This window comes from Canis aureus, chromosome 18, assembly GCF_053574225.1.
Source record: "Canis aureus isolate CA01 chromosome 18, VMU_Caureus_v.1.0, whole genome shotgun sequence".
NCBI classification, from domain to species: domain Eukaryota; kingdom Metazoa; phylum Chordata; class Mammalia; order Carnivora; family Canidae; genus Canis; species Canis aureus.
The window spans coordinates 7,485,566-7,507,518 of NC_135628.1; the positions used below are offsets into that span (position 1 = coordinate 7,485,566).

At 35.0% G+C, this 21,953-nt stretch overlaps 1 protein-coding gene across 17 annotated transcripts in view; it reads right to left on the minus strand.

The window, feature by feature from the left end:
* The window catches only part of FOXP2 (forkhead box P2), a 555,034-nt gene that overhangs the window by 384,520 nt on the left and 148,561 nt on the right, over window positions 1–21,953 (minus strand). For all 17 annotated transcript variants that reach the window (XM_077856082.1, XM_077856075.1, XM_077856072.1 and 14 more), the window contains one exon: window positions 4,693–4,783. The gene's annotated coding sequence lies outside the window, so the exon portion shown is untranslated. The remainder of the gene's footprint in view (window positions 1–4,692; window positions 4,784–21,953) is intronic.

Genomic DNA, 21,953 nt, shown 5'->3' on the forward strand with positions numbered 1-21,953 from the left:
AATTATCTATTGTTTTATAACAAATTATCCCCAAACTTAGAAGCTTAGGACTTAAAAAAAAACCATTATCTCACATAGTTTCTGAGCATCAGGAATCCAGGAGTTTTTCAGCTGGGTGGTTTAGGCTCATGGTTCTTCAGACAGTTCCTCCCTGTCTGTGGGCCAGAGGGTTTAGCTCCTCATCACATAGGCCTCTTCATGGCAGCCTGTCTTCCCCATGTCATCATGAGACAGAGAAGGAAAGAGAGAGCGAAGGAAGGAGAGAGAGAAGGAAAGGGGAGAAAAAGAGAGAGATAGAAAGAGAAAAGCGATGGAGAAAGAACACCCCAAACAGATATCTTAATGTCTTGTATAACCTAATCTGAAAAGCAGTATACCATTGCTTGTGCCATGTTCTATCAGCCACATGGACTAACTCTGATAGATACAGGAGGGAAAAATACAGTGATGTGAAAACCAGAAAATAGGATCATTAAAGACCATCTTCAAAGCTGCCTACCACAGCCCATCTCCTGGACCCCAGTCATTCATTTTCTCCTCTGTGCAATCAACTCCAAATGCATATGTTGCAATAGATTCTTATGGTCAATTTAAAGGTTGTTTGGGATATGCTTCAGATTACTGAGTCAATGTGAAAGTGAAAGGATATTTTATGAAGAACATCCTTCAAATATAATTTTCAAACTGAAAGGCTATCAAACTGACCACTGTTCTAAATTAAGAAGGTATTATATAAATTTAGTGAATACCTCTTAAGATACTCTTAGATATGCAAGGCTACAGGTAACACAGATATGATATTACACAGGGAAAATCCTGGGCTGGCTGAAAAGGAGGAAAGAAATAGGAAAAGTACAATGGAGGAGGAGGTAGAGATGTAAATGCACTTTAAAGAGATGGAGGAAAGGAAAAATAAGATGTGAATTGACAAAAATGTGGGCAAGTGTAAGGCAAGCAGCTCAAAGTATATGTGTCAGAGTAATGGGGAGAAAAAGTTAGTATTCGGGTTTTGTCAGATTCTGGAGAGTATTAAAATACCAGGGTAGGCTGCATTTAGCCTTGGGTTAGCCAGCATGAAATAATGGACAAATCTTAGACAGGGAGGAATGACCCGTTAGGAGTAAGCATAACTGAGAATAAAAGTTTACAATTAGTGACAATATTCCTTTTTATTAAATAGTACAGTAGAATATGGTCAAGGTTATGAGATGTCACTTCAATGATTATGTTAAAACACACACACTCTATATTTACATGCATACATATATGCACATATGGCTTTATCTTGTTATCACACAGTAGAGACTCTCCTATTGGCTTTCAAGAAGCAAGCTACCATAATGTGGACCACATATGGAGAGGGTCACATGCACGGGATCTGTGGATGGCCTCTAGGAGTTGAGGATCTCAGTCCTACAACCCCGATGCCAAAAACCACTGAGTTTGAAAATGAACCCTGAACTCCATTTACACGTGCAGCCTGGTCAGTATTTTGATTGCAGCCTTACAAGACCTTAAGCTAAACTGTGCTTTGACTCCTAAGCCATGGAAACTGTGATTTAACAAAAGTATGTGTTTAAGCTTTGAAATATGTAATACGTTGTATAACAACAAAAAAACTAATACACATACTGACCAAAGCACAGAGAGCACATTTACAGAATTAACTCATTTTTTACCATTTCTTGGGCCAAAGTTAGAATGCTATACAGCCTATTTGCTAAATAGCCTGAAACTACAACTTGTGAAACAAATACAGTAAGAAATAAAACAACTGAATTTTTTTAATGCTTGCTATGCCATTTATATGAACTTACATATGTAGTCCTCAAATCTATTCTGTGAAGTAGGTACTATTATCTCTACTTTCTAGATTCAGAAATTAAGCATTAGAGAGTTTAAATGGTTTGTCCAAGGTATCATACATAGTAAGTTTGCCCTGGGTCCATAATTCAAATCAAGGTAATCTCATTTCCAAGCTCCCTTTCTCAACAGCTACACTCTATAGCCCGTGTATCTATAGTTTTGTTCACTCTACTTTTGCTAAGGAATGTCAGCATGCCATGAATAGGAATCAGACGCAGACCCTCCTCAGCCAAATCAGCTTCCTATATAGTCCATCTACTTTCCAATAAGTTGAAAATTTGAACAAATATGTTGGTCATGTATGATGCTTAATTTTTAACAGGTATTTTTGAAACTTATAACAAACAGTTTCTTTAAGTATGAGAATAAAGTTTATTTCTAGTACACTGAAATAACAAACTTATATTTTAATTGGATTTAATACTTATGATGGAAACTCTGAAAATAACTGTGACTATGATGAAGTAAAACACACACATATACATCTACACTCACCCAACTACCCAATGACCCATATACACGAACAGTCTCAGTTGTAAGTTGTATGAAACAATATTTTAGCTGCCATTTTAGAAGTATAGGCTGGGGCAAGTTTGTCAACCTCTCTGAGAGGTAAAATGGAGATAGTGCTAAACAAATTGCTTAACAGTACGAAGATTCAACCAAGTATTCGCTTAGGGATTTTGGGAGGCGAGGGAACACAGAAGTGGCAATTGAAGAAAAAAAAATGAGTATTTCTTGAAAATAGTTATGTATTAAGTGCTAAGTTTTTGCAATAATCAAACAGTTATATCTGCCCCTGGTTTTACAGATGAAAAACTGATTTTCAACAATTTAAGGAAATTAGAAAAGGTTGATTAAAAATGCTAGCATATGGCTGCAGGGATGCAAAGCCATATCTACCTAACTCCTAACCCTTGCCTCTACATCATTCCACTCTTCTCTTGTCGTAATACCTCCATTTCTAGAATCCATAATTTTATATATTCCAAAAAAACCCCACTTTTTGGAATTTTTTTCATTAAGATGAGCCATTGCCATTTTGCATATGCATTATTTCCACCAATATGTGGTTGGTCTTCATTTAAAAATATAAAAACTACTATAAGCATATGACTAGAAAAAGTCTAATTAGCAAGTTCCAAAAGCAGTTTTGAGAACTAACTTCAAACACAATTATGTTTCCTTTCTGGGAAAAAGACTCTATTTTCTAAAAATCACTTCTTTCATGGTTCCATGATGTTCATTGTCAGGTAACTCCCACTTATAAATCTTAAATCCCCTTACTATTATTAAAACAAATGTCCTATTACCCAAAAAAATGAGGATTTACATATTAAAAGGTCTTACAAAGACAGAATATATCAACATAGCTATTGTCTATATAGTAAGCATAAGTTACATAACCCAGAAAAAAAACGAGATTCGGCTTTAGTAGATATTCTAGTAATACCTAATTGTTTATTATTAGCATAAAATCACAACAAGCTATATTACTTTTTCCAAATCATTTAAATTCTTTGTGTTATAGTTTCTCCACTTAGTGAACAAAGGATAATAAGGTCATCTTTTAGTAATAAGCAAAGCAAGAGTAAAACTAATGAGTTTAGTGAGAGAGTAAAATGAAGTTAAAAGTTGCCAAAATGCTTCAAAAACGTAAATCCTAAATAAATGTGGAATGATTTTGTTTCTATATCTGGCAAAATAATAAAGCTGGCACAAAACAGGAAGGCCATAGGCAAAATAGTAGGTATAATGCCTGAGAAACATTTGATTATATAATTCAAGCACACTGAAAAAACATGTCTTAAGGAAGACATGGAATCTCCATCTGAAGCAAGTTTTAGAAATGGGTACAGCAATAGAGGCAGAACAACAAGGATCCTGAGGCCTGTCCTACACTTTTGGTAAACCCCCTTGAAAAAGAATTCAGAAGAATCCAGACACCACGGTTCCCTATTCTTTGGGGTTAAGTCTAGGATAAGAACTGATATAAACTCCTCACCTAAAATTTCCTTATTTTTCTTTTTATAATAACATTGTTTACAGATATGGCCACCTATAACATACTGCTTGATTGATACCATAGTTCAGCAGTGACACTGAAAAAATAATTTTACAGAAACATATACTGAATAAAGTGGGAAATAAATCTAATTCTTTTGGAAAAGCATCTTATGCCGTATCTGTGGCCCTTGTTTTATATCAAATAATGGACTTAAAGTTCTCTAAATTGACACTGTAAATATCAAGGAAAAGTCCCATTTGACTTAAAGAATTACAACATTTCAAAAAATGCTTTCTAAATAGCTGACTTGTTGACTCTCGAAGAGTTTATAAGAAAAATTCATTTCCAAAAAAAATCATTACTAGCATGTTATTCTCTTCATTTTTTGGCATTTCTAGATCCTCCAAAAACCTCAATATCAACTCAATCTTAATAAAAAAAATACTGAAAACATCAGTATAAAAAAGACCACATGATAACCAAAAATAATCCATATGTTTTTCTTGCCTAATCATTTCCTTTCAATATTTCAAAACCAAATTCATCTTCTACATAAATTTGTAATAATTTTCAAAATAAAAAGTAAAACCAAGTTTAATAAGAAGGGAAAGCACGGCAAGATTGAAATGGAAAAGGAGAGAAGAGACGGTGGTACATATTCCTATAGTCATACTTGACAAGTGTCTGGGGTTCACTGATAACATTTTTAATATTTGGACATAGATACGCAATCAAAAAATTAAAGAATAAAATAAACACTAGAAAAACAGACATAAGCACAATGGACCAAAGAGAATTATTACCAGAAGGCCACTTACGTATTTCGTCCAGATCTTCTACAAGACTTTCGAGTCAACCTTGATGTGGAGTCCAAGGTAAACTCAATCCCAGCATCACATTAGAATAGCCCTGTTAATAGAAACAAATAACTGTAACTGCTTTAAAAATTAATTTTAAATTTATGTCACAATTAGTCCAATAACTTCATAGAACATAAAACACACCCGATCTCAAGTAAAGATAATTGTTAATGCATTCATTCCTTTGGAACTCTTCAAATATGCATGAAAATGCTTCCCATTTTAATTTAAAGAAGTTTAAAATCCATTGTTTGGTACAAGGCAAGGACCCTGGAGAAGTATGAGATGCATTTCCAAGAGATGCAGATTTTATTTCCCACTGTTACATTGATTTGGCAGATTTAAACTTTTGGTGATTAAATCTTCTAATTTATAGAATACAATTATTTATGTCTCAAGATTCCCAACTGAAAACATGACTGATTTCAATTGCCTCTTCAGCACATACTTAATGAGCTTTGTAGGCCTTTCCACAATTAACAAATCGGTAGTAAGCATTTTCTCCTTAAAATCGCAATATAAGGGTTATTACCTTTGTATTTATTTGAATGAGTAGTTCCTAGATCCATTTCCTTTTTTTTTTAATTTTTTTTTATTTATTTATGATAGTCACAGAGAGAGAGAGAGAGAGAGGCAGAGACACAGGCAGAGGGAGAAGCAGGCTCCATGTACCGGGAGCCTGACATGGGATTCGATCCCGGGTCTCCAGGATCGCGCCCTGGGCCAAAGGCAGGCGCCAAACCGCTGCGCCACCCAGGGATCCCCCTAGATCCATTTGCTACTTAACCACTCTCTTTTCCAGTCTCTTCCTTCTTTAATCTGAAAGATTTAGCTCATATCTTTCTTAGGCTAAAATAAGTGTTCTTAAAGACCAACAAAATTACAGAACTTAATAGTATATAGGTAATAAATGGGTTTTGATTTTCACACCAACTTGATTGACTGTTAGTGACCCCATGGAAAGCTGTATGGAGATTAAATATGAGTCTAGCAGAAAGGAGTCCTATGTTCAATTAGCAATGTCTTCCATAGACACTGAAAAGATGGATGACATCATATACTATCTTCGTTAAGCATTTAAACATTCACTAATTTTATTTAAATTATTCCCAAACACTTTTGGCTAAAAATCCTTTCTTCCAATGGAATAATAGTGAAGGGTCAACTAATTACACAGATAAAAGTGAAGTGTTCTGGTTGAATCGGAATCCCCAAAATACTCAGTACCACAACAGTTCTTTTCCCGGGTACCTTGTGGGTATTCCACAAAGTCCTAGGTATTCTGCAAAGCATAGCTTTAAACCATTATTTTAGTTATCAAAGTAACTCAACACTACAAAAATTAAGGTAATCAAATGCCTATTCTTCACAGTCATTCTCAATTGTTTGTTATTCATTTTTCTCTTAATGATAATATTTTGCACATAAGCAGGCTCCCCTCTTGACTTTCCTACGTTAATCTTTCTTCCATAATATATTTTTGCCTACTATATGCCACCAAAAGAAACAGATTTCTTATTAATATGCTGCAATCTAAATTATTTCCTATTCCATATTAGCTTATTTTGTCCTTTCCATTTTCATAGATACCAATTTTTCCTAAATCAATCTCTAAATTCTATATTTTTAAATCTTTTTTTTCATGATTTTATTTATTTATTCATGAGAGACACAGAGAAAGAGAAAGAGAGAGGCAGAGACACAGAGGGAGAAGCAGGCTCCTTCCTGCTTGGAGGGAGCCCTATGCAGGACTCGATCCGGGTCTCCAGGATCACACCCCGGGCCAAAAGCGGGGCTAAACCGCTGAGCCACCCGGGCTGCCCTAAATTCTAGATTTTTAAAGAAAATCTACAAACCCATTTTAAAAGTATATGCTATAGCTCAAAGTAAACATCAGAACTAGAGGACAAAGAGAAGGAATCCATTCTACCAAATATTAGGTTTTACTACCAAAGACAGGTGCAGACAGAAAAACGGAGCTTGGAAATAAACCCACATATCAATGGGAGCTTTATATATATAATAAGGGTAATATCACAAAGTAAAAGAAAAGGTTGGTGCTGACTCATTTTATGAAGAAAGAAAAACAGTCTCAGAATACGGCAAGAAATAAACTAAGCTCCTTATTTTATCTCATAGACAAACTTGGATTTCAATGAGATTAAAGAGTTTTAAATGTGAAAGCCAACCTTTCAAAGCTAATAGAAAAATTTAGGTGACTATTTTTGATACCTAGAATTAAAAAAACAATTCTGAAACAATATCTAAGTTAGTAAGGCATAAAACTGATAAATTTGGCCAAACCAAATGAGAACCTTTCAATGAAGGATCCCATAGATAAATTTTATAAACTGAGAGAAGTCCTAAAACCAACAAGGGATTAATATTAAAATGTATACTCAGAAAAAAACTAATAGAAAAATAAGCAAAAACTCTGAACAGGCAGTTTCTCAGAGAGGGAAGCCAGAACAACTATCAAGTATAGTTTTGAGCACTGGGTATTTTTGTAAGACCGATGAATCACTGACCTCTACCTCTGGAACCAATAATACATTACATGTTAATAAATTGAATTTAAATAAAATAAAATAAATTTTTTTTAAAAAGTTCTAGTAAAAAAATGTTCAAAATCTAGTTATCAGGAAGATGCAAACTTAAAAAAAAAACCAATGAGATACCACTTCATGCCATCAGAAGAACATACTTGGCAAGAATACAGAAAGATGAGCATTCTCTTATTTACTGGTAATGGTAATGGATGTATAAATATTACAGTGATTCTTAAAAGTAATTTGGGAGACCTAAAATGCTTACCTGTTCTTTATAGATTCAAAATACCCTATGTAGATATCAACTGTAGAATATGTTAGCTTAGCTTAGAATATATTAGCTCACTTTTTTATTTGCATGCTTTTCTTTTCCACTAGTTTCTCCATTTTCATTATTCATTTTAAATAAATTCATTATTCATTATATTAATTTGAGAAATTGATAAATCAAGAAATAGCAATAAACGTATCATTTATAATTATGGATATATACAAAAACTATAGACATAAATACCAGTAACCTGTGACTTCTACACAGTTGGACTGGGTAGTAAGAAGACACAAGGCAGACAAATTTTCATTATAATAAGCCTTTTGTTTCATTTGATTTTTTAACTGTGTACATGTATTTCTTTGATAAAAGTCAAAATTAAATACAAAAGGTAAAAAAGCTAATTTTATTTATTTATTTATTTATTTAAAAGATTTTTACTTATTCATTCATAGAGACAGAGAGAGAGGCAGAGACACAGGCAGAGGGAGAAGCAGGCATCATACAGAGAGCCTGACGTGGGACTTGATCCAGGGTCTCCAGGATCACGCCCTGGGCTGCAGGTGGCACTAAACCGCTGCGCCACTGGGGCTGCCCAGAAGCTAATTTTAAAAAGAACTTATCATCCCAATAATACACAGTTGTAATTTTACAATAAAACTATTTTTAGATAATCCTTATTTATCATTTTATTTAATATTATTTAAATAAGCATATGTTATTTTAGTAAGTTAAAACTCAAGAAAATATATCATACATTACTTATCACAGGTCTTATAATGATCACTTAATTTAAAAAACACTGGCAACCACTTAAGCCAGTAAAGGAAAAGGCAAAACCAGAACTGAAGAGGCTAATTAGAATTCTCTTGCATACACACATGCACATAGATTGATTGGTTGTCCAGGCTCTAAGATAAAGCCACAACCCTGCTCTTACAGAGTGTGCAGTATAATGAGGAATATGTAATGAAATTATTACAGTGCACTGAGCAACATGGTATATATATGAGTATATATATATATATATATACACACACACAGAGTGTATTGTGTATATATATGTGTGTGTATATATAGAGTGTACTGAGCAACATGCCATATATATATATATATATTAATTATATAAATTAATTACTGCATATATATATATATATATATATGCAGTAATTAATTTAAGTCAAAGAAGACTTTCTGGATAAAAGGAGCTCTATGTGGTTCACATTGACAAACATTCCCTCTTCAAATTTCTTCTAGCCCTTTAAAATGCATTCTGGATTTATTTAAGGTTTGTTGTGGTAGGAGAGGAGAGCATCACTCTGATATTCACAACGGGTTTGACCTGTTTTCTGTAAGAACTAAATTTGATGAAGAGAAAAATTACTAGGTGGTTTAGTTTTGTTGTATTTATTTTTTCTAAGAACTCACTGATACTCAAGAAAGAGATTTAGCGTTCTAACGTGTCACTTGGAACTCTTTCAATATTTTCTACTCTCCTGTCTTTTAATTAACAAAAATGAAGATACGTCCTAAAAGAAATGCTATCATTTAATTGTTTTTTAAACAATAAAGAAAAGAGAATTACATCGTACAAAGCTTAAGTGTAAAACAAGTGTCTTTTGAATGCTACCACAAAATAGCATAATACAAAATCCTCAGTCTAGTGATTTTCACAGTTTGGAAGAATATACTAAAAATATATGAAGTAAATAAAATACATTTGTTATGTAGGTCATAATATGTAACTGATGCTCAAAAGTAAAAATTGCACTAACATTTTCAGTACCGTTTTCATATTTTACAGCATAGGTCTTCTTGGAGAATGGTGAGAACTAAGAATTATTTTATTATCTAGAAACAAGCTAGTTAACTACAGCTAGATAAAAGTAAGCAAATAATGGTTCATTGGTTGCAAACCAACATTTCAGGGAACAGAAAATAATTAAACAACAAAACCCCAGCAAAACAACAAATATAGAAGTTTAATTCCAGTTGTTGAGTAATGGGGGTATATGCTAGCAGGATAAGAGGAACAACCATGGGCTTCTGGGGAACAGGAGAAGTTATTTTCAGAAGGCAGACACTCCATATTCTATACGAACAGTTACTCTATTTCTAACAAAATTTATGAAGGGCTCAGAAGGCATTTTCCAGCAGGCATTTACACAGAGAGAGAAACATCATATCATTATCATTTGTACAGATGTTATAAATATCAAGAAAGGGAATAGCTTAGATTTTTAAAAAGTTGGCTCTACAAAGGTTAAATGCTGTGAAACTGCATACAGAGTTACATGGTGCTCTCTATAATTAGCATCCCTACTCTGGTTAAAGCTGTGTGAAGTCCGCAAGGGCAGGGATACTTGTTTGTTCAATTCACTTTTGAGTCCAAAAAACCTAAATTACTTTCTTGCACATAGTAGGCAGTCAATAAATATATGTTGAATTAATATACTCATTCATTTGACTAATCAACACGGATCCAGATAGGCAAGGGAATTTAAAAATGAGATTTTAGATAGAATAGAGGATGGATCTAAACCAGGACAGAGATATTGCCTTTGCAACCCTGATGCAAAATTTAATTCAGTGATTTTTCAAGAGGTAAGACGTGGAAACAAAGGAGTGTTCTGTTCCACTGCCTTGATTTAATATGGCACAATACTCATTTTATTTTGGAAATTAAAATGCCATTAACCGAGAATACACATTTCAGAATTTATTTGAGTACAGAATATCATTTTGAAAGCTTAAAAAATAGGGCACCTGGGTGGCTCAGTGGTTGAGCGTCTGCCGTCAGCTCAGGGCATGACCTCGGGGTCCTGGGATCAAGTCCCACATTGGGCTCCCTACAGGGAGCATGCTTCTCCCTCTGCCTATGTCTCTGCCTCTCTTTGTGTCTCTTGTGAATAAATAAATAAAATCTTAAAAAAAAAAAAAAACCAACTGTTAAAAAGAGTAGTTGGCTGATAAAATCTTAAAAAGTAGTTTGAAAAATAGTGATTTAATCTATATGTTAATAATGCAGGATTTGTAGTTTTGGTAGCTAATTCAGGAGCCATACTGCAGTGACGACTGCCTATGATGCAAAGCTTTGAAGCTTATATAAACATATACACATACATACTAATTACAGCTAATCTTCATGAGATTTATTCTATGAGTTTGGTTCTCAAATTATCCCCCTGTCATCTTTATGGAGTACCAGATAAAAGAGGTCCCAGAACTGCTAAAAAGATGTACTTCAATTACCAATAAAAACCTAAATTCACTATCATTTAGCTACATCGGGGGAATCACGTAAGCATTATTATCTCTGCAGAACGGGGCCTATGCAAGATTTATTCTTGTTGGGCTGACCCACCCCATAGTTCATAGCATTCAGATCTAAGAAGGTGGAGCACATGATACTTCTGGCTCCACCGTGTCCCTATCAAACCATTAAGGAAATAAATTCATAGAAATTGAACTGAGATAAAAGTTCACCTTGAAAATAACTGAAGCCACAATGAAAGTTAAGTTTGCTGACATTCTGGGTACAGTTCAAAACACATTTATTCAGGGATAGGGCAATCTTTTTAGCTGCCTTTTACACTTAAAGATTTGTTTCTAGTTTTGAATTGAAAATATCCATTTTATCGGCAGGTTCAGTCAGAGATTGTAAAAATCAAAATTAAATCAATAAACATAATATAGGTAAGGTGGAAGGTAATCACTGAAGGAAAAGGTAAAGAGAGGACAGTTACTTTTAGGGTACTGCTGTTTTGGATTTCACTCAGAGCAAAAGCTGGTGGAGCTGTATAAAAATGCATTACTATATTTACGCAAATATGTAAAAATACTTCAAAATTTAATTTCGTTGATATCCTTTTTATTATAGTCAGAACGCTTAACATGAGATCTAGCCTCAATGTTTAAGTGCACAATACAGTATTGTTAACTATAGGCATAATGTCATACAGCAGATCTCTAGAATTTCCTCATCTTGCATAATTGAAACTTTATATCTGTTGATCAGCAATGGTTGAAATTTCAAATTGCATAAAAGAGTTTTTCCATCTTCAATCATTGCAAATACTGAATAACTATTAAGCACCAGGTTTACTAGCTACTGGAGACCAAGAGATAAAAGATACTCTCACTGCTGACTGCTTAAGGACAGGGTAAGCATGTAGTAAATATGCCTTTGAGTGAATGATATTTCCCGAAGCCAGAGAGAGAGATTATAAGTTAAAATGTGACACCATGTAAGCAAAAGTAAGCACGGGGTGATCTTCTATGTGAAAATAATTATTTATGAGGCAGGCGGAAAAAGGGACACACCTGTCTGAACCAGATCTAAATGCCCTTCTGAATTTCTTCTCATGCAGTAATAAAAAGAATAATTCTTATATTCTAAAAGCTAAAGAGTTTTGAATACATTTTAATTTTTCTCTACTTCTTATGAAACATTACTGGAAGTAAATCGTTTTGATGACATTTAAAGTTAAAAAAAAAATGGTCCATCAAGTAGACATATCTCACCTTTCATAGGACACGTAACTTTAATAAAAAACTTCCAAGCTTATTAGAACTGCTTTATTAAAATAATTGTCACGATATAGATCAAAACCATGAAGTCACATAAACCTTAAACATGTACATACATGATGCCCTAACAGTCAAAATGGGTAATAAATTTCCAAAATAACATCAATACTGTTTGGCATTTCCTATACATCAGGGAAGAGAGAAAACCACACAGTACTTTTGACACCATTACTTATAGAGTAAAATATTCAAAATTGGAGAGAGGAGAAAAAGCACTTCAGGCAATAAAATTAAAGTCTGAATTCTTACCCAAGTTCAAAAAAATTGTAAAAACATAGGTAATAGGTTGAAAACAAGCTCCTAGGTTCAAACATAGGCTGGAGTTGACTTTAATTCGTTCTGCAGAGGCATATGCTCAGTGGGAGCTCAAAAAATGGACCACTAATAAAAGAGAATTTCTTCAAAAACCACTTTGGTTTTGTTGTTTTTGACTGAGAGTGTCAGACAAAATTAGGAGAAAATAGCAAGGAAAAATTCTAGAATGCTACTTGTAGGATTACTAAGGCAGATTTAAACACATTCAGATTATACAGAGCACCACATAGCTCTGACTTTCTTTTAAGCCTATTGTAGCTCAATGCCTAAGCCTTAAAAAAAATTGCATCAGACTTAAAAGTGCTTTCTTTCTCTTCTTTTGTTTTCTTACTCATCCTTTCCTCTTTGGTACTTCCTTCCTTTCCTTTTTACTTGTATAAGAAAAGAAGTCAGGCCATTTCCTTTCCATGCTGACCAGTAGTTGTTTTTACGAGACTGAACCACATTTAATAGCAGATCACCATTTGTGAACCTCGGAATAAATCCCTGTTTTACAGTATCTCATTTTCCTCTCTTATTTTTGGTGACACGAAGGTCTCATTTTCAGCAAATAACAGAGAGGTCATCCAGAAGTGGACAGTATTAGCATGGAGGACAATGCCTCTGTAGCTACCTGTTTTCTTGACACTGGAGAGACTTTGTCCATCTCTCTCAAACCAGAAGAAATGTGATGCAAGTAACACAAGGCAGGCAGTCTAGAGAACCAGAACTCCAACCTTAGGGCAAGTCTTTTAGCCTATGTAAGAAAGATTCAGGATATTGGGAGTTGGAGAATTTCCCAGTCATTTGCAGGACACACAGCCACAACTATATAAGGAGTCAGATAACCCTGGATGACTTGAAATTTTTATGTTCTCTCTACCACTAATCAAATGATTCTCTCCCCAAATCCCTTCGGCAAGATTTTAGTCCCAATTTGATACCCATTCTTTGGCTTCTACCAAAATACAAAAAAACAAAAACAAAAACAAAATACAATGTTGAATATCCTCTACATATTGACGTTTTGTGAAAAAAAACAAGGGCAACACCAGCATACTGTCAACCAGGATATAGCATGTGTTTCATTAATGTTAAATGAATATTAAAGCTACTTAAATTTATGAAACTCTGGCTTCCTTCCTATACACAGCTTTCAACTCAATACTTCAATTTTCTCTGACTATTCAGTTAAAGCTCCACCAACACAGATCTATCTCTATCATCTAACCTAATCTACCCACATAACCCAAGATTGATTTTTTTTTTCCAGGAAATATAAACTCTTGAATAGAATGCAACTAGAACTAAGTAATGATTTTAAAAATCACTTCTACTGAGATTTGCTAGGTCAGGTTAATGGATTCCCCTCTGAAGTCAATTTAACTTCAGCAAAGAAAAAGAACATGGGTTCAAAGAAGCTGAGATCCAGTTCGGAAGAATGCCCATTTCACAGTACTGACTCTCCTAATTCTGCTTACTTTACAAGTATACTTTATATATTTCATCTGTTTAGAAAAGCTATTCTATACATTTATTTAAAAACACAGCTATGTGATATATGAAACAAAACGTTTTGACAGACTGAATTTTATTACATTATCTCACATCTAAATAAAAGAATGGAATACAGATTGTTCAAATTTTAGGCTGGAAGTTTTAAAATAAAAACATCACTTTCTATTTTTCTTTTTTAATCAAGAGAAATAGACATTAATTCTTAGCTATCTCTTATGTTGTGTGTTTATTATTGACATTATTTTTTTCAGGTTTTATTTTTAAGTAATCTCTATATCGAACCTGGGGCTTGCACTTACAGCTCCAAGATCAAGAGTCACATGTTCTACTGAATGAGCCAGACAGGTGCCCCAAAATAATTCTTAATCATAATTTGATTCTAGGCAATTATTTATTTATTTGTTTGTTTATTTAATTTTTTAAAGATTTTATTTATTTATTTATTTATGAATGACATGGAGAGAGGCAGAGACACAGGCAAAGGGAGAATCAGGCTCCATGCAGGGAGCCCGACATGGGACTCGATCCCGGGACCCCAGGATCATGCCCTGAGCTGAAGGCAGGTGCTAAACCGCTGAGCCACCCAGGGATTCCCTAGGCATTTATTTTACTCTATATTCTGGGAGGATGTTCTTAAAACTACAGGATGAGATTCATATAAAGGCCCCAGTGCATTAAAATCACTAAGAAATAGTCTGTTTCTTTTTATTCCAAAAAAAACATCGATTTTGCCAATTCCTCTTCTATTTTTTTAAATGATAAATTAGTGAACACTTAAGGAACATATAGTGTGAAGTAAACAAATTATCAAGGTGGGAAGATTCATGATAGCATCATTAGTATTATACATACTCAGAAGGATACAATTAACTTTAGTTTGCTTTCTAGACACATAAATAGTAATTTAAAATTTTACTGAGATTTTTAATTAAACTAGTGTAAAAATAAGTCGAGTTTCTAGTTGACTTTCAAGTACAACCCAGAAAATTCAATTTTACAAAATTATCTTTCCTTGTATTCAGATTGATCAAAATTTTTTCTTGTTGTTTTTCTGGGGTTCTTGCTTATTTATTTATTTTTTAAAGTGTGAACACAGAAGCACTCATTATTCTCAGGCCACGAACTACCGGAAGAAAGTGGGTAAGCAATCTTCACAATAAAACCAAGTCAAGAAAGAAGAGTACCTGCCACAGGGTAAGTTCCCTAAATATCTGTCTCAAAATGAATGAACAAAAAATCAGTACATTAAAAATATATGAATCTAGATATAAAATGAAGTGCTGTCTGATGGACAATCTTACATGTATCCCTAACACCAGTGTCGGGGAAACATAATTCTGCAGTGTATGTCTTATTGATAGTGATGAACAACAAAAAGACCAAGAGACCTAAAAAAATACATTAGAAAGAATTGCATTAACTCATTTAAAAGATTCATATTAGTAGCAGCATAATTTAATGGTACTAGAGTAAATTTTGAAAGAAGCACAATAGGATTATGCAATCTGTGTGTCAAATATAAACTGTTTAGTTCAAGAATAGTGTATACCAGTAAGAAAGGAAAAGAAGATCCTTAATTATCATTTTTATCTTCTCATTCAGCATCTTTAATTTTCCTTACAAATGTAAAATATTTTCTTTTTTTAAAGTTATTTTCATTCAAATAATTATTTTCTGTCTCTATATCCCAATTCAAAATATCAACAACATGACTATCCTCTAAAATACTTAGATTTGGGATCCCCGGGTGGCTCAGTGGTTTAGCGCCTGTCTTCGGCCTAGGGCATGATCCTGGAATCCCAGGATCGAGTCCTGCGTCGGGCTCCCTACATGGAGCCTGCTTCTCCCTCTGCCTGTGTCTCTGCCTCTCTCTCTGTGTGTGTCTCTCTCTGAGTGTCTCTCATGAATAAATAAATAAAATATTTTTAAAAATAATAAAATAGAATGCTTAGATTTAATACAACTGCATATTGTTCTCCTGCTGTATCCCTAAGTACACCCTAAGATCTAAACCAAACTGAACTTTTTGTCAGAAACTTGTACACAAAGAATACACATTAGTTGTTTATTTACCTAGAATATCCAGTTGCAATTGACATGATGTCACAAAACAAAACACAGAAAATACCTTGATGGTAGGTTTAGCTAGCCTCAGGGAAATCAAACTTTTATGACCAGTATTTAATATACATATAAACAGTTACATGTCAATCATATCTCAAGGACAACAACAAATAATATGGATAAACACATTGAGTTAATGTTGTCTTTACACAATGTTTAATCATTGGTCTGATTTGTCCAAAACAAAGGGAGAATTATTTTCCTCTCGATTGTTGATCACAGTCTCTTAAAAGATATATTCAACAAAGTGGTCAACAAAAGCAAAATTTCATTTCCTCACCTTGTTCAGGCCTCCTATAATTTAGTGCTACTAATCGATAGCAGTGGAAATCCAGAAACATATATTTGAAATTACGTACACATGCATGCATGCATGTGCACGCATGCACACATACGTACACAGGCTCTGAGTAGGCCTGTAAGTGATTTTTCCAATTCTTTCTTTAAAAGCAGTAACAGTATTGCAGAGTCACAGTACCAAAAATGAGTGACCTACTGACATAGAAGTTGTGTGTCCTCTGTGAATACTTTAGGAGTCTCAAATTGATTTTCTTCATTTTAGCCTGTGAGGTGTATAGACTTCACCAATCATCAGAATGAATAATGGCACTAACAGGACACAATAAAGAAACAACAGCTTTAACAACATCAAAAGCAACAGCTTTAAGATCACAGCCCTAGTAAAATAGTTTCTAGCCATTCTCACCTGCTACGCTGTTTCTTAAACACTGTAATCTGACAGATATTGTATGTTTTTGAGGAAAAAAGTCTTGTACATAGCTTGCACACAAACTGGAGTCGTAGTTTTAAAAAATGTGAGCATTTTTGCACCTAATCTGAACTTTTACTCTGATTTCCTGTTTGCCTAGATTCTGGTTAAATAAATGTGTTCTAATATTATCCTACATATTTATAGATTCCCTCTTGAACAAATACATATAATCAAAGACAACTATAACTTCATTTCTTGCTTAAGTATATTGCTTTGATAAGGCACCTGGGTGGCTGGGTCATTAAGCGGCTGTCTTTGGCTCAAATCATGATCCCAGGGTCCTGGGATCCAGCCCATGTCAGGCTCAGCAGGGGATCTGCTTCTCTCTCTCTCTCTCTCTCTCTCTCTGATTGCTGCTCCACCCACTTGTGCCTTCTCTCTCTCTTTCTCTCTCTCTATTAGGTAAATAAAATCTTAAAAAAAAAAAGTATACTGCATTATTGTCTTGATTACAATAAATTCCATATATGAAAAGTACAATTCCAATTTACATGTTCATGCCCATCAAGCATGAACAGATAAACAAAACGTGGTACAGGCATACAATGGAATATTATTCAGACTTAAAAAGGAAAGGAATTCTGACACATGCTATAAAATACGTGAGCCCTGAAGATATTAATGCCAAGTGAAATAGCCAGTCACTAAAGGACAAATACTGTATGATTCCACCTGTATGAGACAATTAGAGGAACCAAAATCACAGAGACAGAAGGTGGAATGGCGGTCACCAGGGGCTAGAGAGGGAAAATGAGGATAGACTGGGTAATGGTTACAGAGTTTCAATTTTGTAAGTCGACAGAAGTTTTTGTAATGGTTGCAAAAAAAATGCGAATGTACTTAATGCCATGGAACTTCATACTAAAAAATGGTTAAAATGGTAAATTTTATGCTATGTATATATGTATGTATATTATGTATGTATATTTTACCAAAATTTCAATTTATTAAATAATTTACATGTTTATGTAGGAGTAAATCTCTCAAATCCATGTAGGAGTGATACTTATAATTTAATACAGAACAGTAACAAAAAGATTGAAAATATTCTTTAAAATCTGGTAAGATTTCAAAAAACTTGTCCATAAGCTTTTGGTGGGAAAAATTACCAAGAGTAAAAAGGCTATCCTCCTCAGAATCCAGGAAGCTGGTACTTTTTAAGTGTTGAAAGATAATTTTTTCAGTCTTAGCAAGTATAGTGGATACATGCTCTAGGAAGCTCCTGGCTTATGTGATTTCAGGCAAGCAAAATTTTCATCTTAAGTATAGCTTCTCCTCTGAAGCATTTTCTGATACCCCATTTCCATAGAAAGATTTGCTCACTCGCTTATCTCTTCTTCGAATGAACCCTACTCAAACATTTTATAGCATGTAATAAGATGATTAAGATACTAATTTGATTACATTTTATCACCTACTATGAGACATTAAGCTCCTTGAGCATTTTTCAAACACCTAGCCTTTAGATGGCCCTAAATAAATTTTTGTCAAGTGACTGGTAGCTGAATTATTGGATAATTTTACTCATTCAATAATTACTGAGTACCTAAAATATGTAAAGGACAGGAGAAATACAAAGATCAAAAATTATATGCTCTCTGATTCAAGGAATTAAGCAAATCTAATAATCCTCTAAATATAGTAATACTATAAACATATTTTTTTTTAAAAGATACAAATAAAGCACCACAGGTAGTGTTCACCAACAAGAGAGATTACATATTGGTTTGGGTGAAGGTGGAGATCAGGAAAGGCTTGATGAAGGACTCAGCCACTTACCTAAACATTAAAATGTAGATGATACTTAAAATAGGGGTAGGAAGGAAAATATAGTCATAATTTTTGTGGAAAAACAACAATGGAAAAGTCACCTGAGGTTACAAAAAAGTTCTCAAACCTTTTTGTTCGTAGGTCACCTTCACCCTTTCAAAAAATATTAAGAACCTTTGTCCTTAAACAAAATAAATTAAGACAAAGAAATGCTTTTGTTTGAGTGGATGATCTCTTTCTACACTTACTTTGTTAGCTGTTTAACAGAACATTTTAAATCACAATAGACAAGTACATATTCCATTAGTTGTCAGAGCAATGACCTCATCAAATGTCACTTGGCCTCTGGACAACTCTAATTGTATATTCATGAGAAAAGAAGAGTGAAAAGACAAATAAGATCTTAATATATGTACGAAAATAGTTTTGACCTCACAGTCACCTTGAAAGAGTCTTAGGGACCCTCTAGATTCCCTTGACCACACTTCAAGAACTGCCAGGTTACAGAGTGGGAAAGATGTAAGGAGGCTAAATAAACAGAAATAGAATATGCCCAGTTATGTTGAAATCCAAGCTATAGATTTTAAACAGATAAACATGAAAGATTTTGGGGCAAAACAGTCATATGGTGAGCTAACTTTGGGAGGATGTATTTATAGAGACAGAAATGGATGTGGAGGTGTGGAAATGCAGGCTATAGACCAGGTAAAGCCCAATAGAGAGTTTAGCAGGGGCCAGCAGTAAGTACACTGGGACAGCACTGGCAAAAAGGGGAAAACAGAAGCATGTTAAAGGAGCCACTAAATTTACAAAAGAATCAGGAAATAATATAGGGGGTGCCTGGGTGGCTCAGCTGGTTAAGCATCAGACTCTTATCTCATTCAGATCATGATCTCAGGGTCCTGGGATCGAGTCCCGCACTGGCCTCCTTGGTCAGAGGGAAGGCTGCTTGAGACTCTCTCTCTCTCTTCCCTGCCCTTCTCCTCCTAAAATAAGTAAATAAATAAATCTTAAAATAAATATATAGAGGCACCTGGGTGGCTTAGTGGGTTATGCATCCAACTCTTGATTTTGGCTCAGGTCAGGATCTCAGACTCTTGAGATTGAGTCCCACCTGGGGCTCCCTGCTCAGTGGGGAGTCAGCTTCCTCTCCCTCTCTATCTTCCTCTCCCTGGGCCCCTCCTTACTTGCGTGTGCCCTCTCTTACACTCTCTCAAATACATAAATATTAAAAAAATATATAGGACAGTATAATATGAGGAGGCCAAAGGAAGAGTAAGTTTCAAGATGAGACTGAGTGTTTGTGCCAGGTATTTTAAAGTCAAGGGAAATGATGATTAAGAAAGTGAAGTCAGTGGGATGCCTGGGTGGCTCAGTGGTTGAGCCTTCAGCTCAGGGCCTGATCCTGGGGTCCCATAGGGTCTCACAAAGGGCTCCCCATGAGGAACCTGCTTCTCCCTCCACCTGTCTCTTTCTCTCTTACTCTCTTTGTGTCTCCCAAGAATAAATAAAATCTTAAAAAAAAAAAAGAAAGAAAGAAAATGAAGTCAGGAAGTCCTTGGTGATCTATAAAAAAGGAGTGTATATGATTGACTAGATAACAAGATACTTAGGGAAAAATGCAAGATGAGGAAATTTTGGAATAAGGATAGATGACTCATTTGGATCTTTGATAATAAAAGACAGGAGAGTGAGCAATAGTTTATATTTGCAATTGAATGAGAGAGATTGGTGTTGAGGAAAAGCCAGATGAAAGAAGGAATGACAATGGAGCTAGGTTTCAAAGGAGCTAGGAGGAAATTAAGTCACAAGAATAAATAGAAAGTTTTGTTTATCAAAAGAAAGAAAAAACCCTCTTCCCTTGTGAGACTGAGCTAAAAGGAGAAAGACTGGCTAAGAGTATGGGGAATTAGCTGATAATGAAAAATGAGCAGAGGACTGCATTAAAAAGGAAGTATTTTGGAAGTTGACAAGGAGAAGTTCCTGAGCAGAAACAGAACTAAAGTAGAAAGAAAACAGATAGGGGCAAGGGGCCCCAAAATTCAGAATAAAAAATGCTCAAGCCAAAATAAAAGAAAAGAGAGAATTAAAGGAGAAAAAGGATAGAAATTTTAGTTGCTATTAGTGTACATGGTCAACAGGGAGAAAGAGACTGAAACTCCAGGATTTCAACTGGAAGGCTAATAAGATAGCTTCTCAGGGGAAAAAAAATGAAAGTTTACACTAGATCATCAATATTGTCCAATACTAGTAGTCTCTATCCACATGTGACTATTTCAATTTATAAAAAAAATTTTTAAAAATTTAAAATTTGGTTATTTTGTTAGATAGAAGCTAGACATGAGCAGTGAGAGGAACTCCCTGTGACAGAGTCCCAAGTCCTAGAAGGGGAATGACAGAGACCAGAGCTGGAGGTAAGGATGTGATAACAGTTTGCACACTTGAACCCCAGGGGTACAATGTCCTGACCCTGGGGCTTCCAAGGCCTTGGGACTTACAGATCAAGAGCCACAGGTGTGAAGCATGTGCTCTCCTCTTCCACCTCTGTCCCCTTAGACTCACTATAATGTCTTTACATTTACAGTCCTCCCCCCTCCTCCCCATAGAGAAAAGCTGCCATGAGGGTTTGGGTACAACCCTTGTAGGGTCAAAACTTTCCCTCCAAACTATGGGAGGAGTCCTCCAAATGACTGGAGGTAGCCTCCATTAGAGACCACTTCACTATACCATAACTCTGTCCAGCCCAGAAAAACTCCATAATATCCAATCTCAAAACAACTAGGGGCCAATTCTACCTCCCACCTCATAGAACCTCCCACCTGGGGATGCCCAGGTGGCTCAGCGGTTGAGGGCCTGCCTTCCGCCCAGGGCGTGATCCTGGAGTCCCAGGATCGAGTCCCACATCGGGCCTCCCATGGGATCTGCTTCTCCCTCTGCCTGTGTCTCTGCGTCTCTCTCTATGTGTCTCATGAATAAATAAAATCTTAAAAAAACAAAAACCCTCCCACCTGGAGAGTGTATTTTCACTTTAATAAACTGCTTTGTGCTTGCTACTTTCCTTCTGGCTGTCTTTATTTGAATGCAGATCCTCATATAAACCTTTTGGGGAGAACCCAAGAACTGAACTGAGACCTCCATTCACCAATTACAATTTAATGGCCTCAGCCAGATTTCAAGTGCTCAAGTGGCTACCATGTTGTACAATGTACATATTGAATATTTCCATAATAACAGTCAGTTCTATTGGATAAAGAGACCCTACCTGCATTTATTATAAGGGTCAAAAACAACGCAGTATAGAGCACCTCGTAGCTATTGTGTACTCACCATG